Raw genomic sequence first — 1,055 nt, 5'->3', positions numbered from 1 at the left:
GTATAATTGTTGGGTGATTGATTGACTGATTGATTGCTGGTTTACCACCAATGGACATATCCCATGATGCCATTCAGCCTAGAAAACATTTTGTCTTGTAGACTTAAACAATTAAAAGCCTAACTGTGGTAATAGGGAGTTTCATATCCATCAGAGAATAAACTCATTCTCTTTTTTCTTCTATTACTTTATTTTCCAATTTAAGTGCTTGCTTTGTTATAAACACTGTGCCAGGCAAGGAGGATACAGAAGTGAAGAAGATTGATAAAGTTACTGTCCTCATGGGCTCCCATTTAGTGAAATATTGGACACCACCATTGTTTCTTGATTTTGTATTTACCATTATTTTTCAAAATATAATACAGGATGAATCTTTATAAGGTATGAGTGAAAGGATTTTGAGATACCATCTCAAGAAGGAGAGGAATGTATTAGTTTGAAACTTTGGTACTGGTAGGTTTTAAAATTAATAACAGGTGCCTCTCAGACATTGTCACTGTCACATCCTGGTCGTTCTATTCCATAGACTCAATGACAACTTACTTTCTCTAAATTGAAGACAGTTTTATTTTGTAGGTACCATGGTCTGAATGTTTGTGCCCCTCCCCCCCTTCGTTGATATGTTGAAATCTTAATCCCAAAGATGATAGTGTTAGAAGGTGGGACCTTCCTTTGGAAGGTGCTTAGGCTCTGCCTTCATGAATGGAATTAGAGATACCTTGCCTCTACCACTATGTGAGGACACAGCCGGAAGGTAAGGACTGTAGACCAGAAGAAGGCCATCACTAGAACATAACCATGCTGGCACCTTGATCTTGAACTTCCCAGCCTCCAGAACTCTTGAGAAATAAATTTCTGTTGTTTATAAGCAATGCAGTCTGTAATATTTTGTTACAGCAGCCCGGAAGGACTAAGACAGTAAGCTATGTCTATGACCATCTTTATTGTGTGAGTTAATTTACCCATTTGCTCAGCCTTAAAAACCACTGTAGGGGAAGTATATTGTATAAACAGTTCTTCAAGAAGGTCTTCAGCCACTCGAAATAACCCTCAAA

Source organism: Halichoerus grypus, chromosome 5 (assembly GCF_964656455.1).
Source record: "Halichoerus grypus chromosome 5, mHalGry1.hap1.1, whole genome shotgun sequence".
In the NCBI taxonomy this organism is placed as follows: Eukaryota; Metazoa; Chordata; class Mammalia; order Carnivora; family Phocidae; genus Halichoerus; species Halichoerus grypus.
This window is presented reverse-complemented; position numbering follows the sequence as displayed.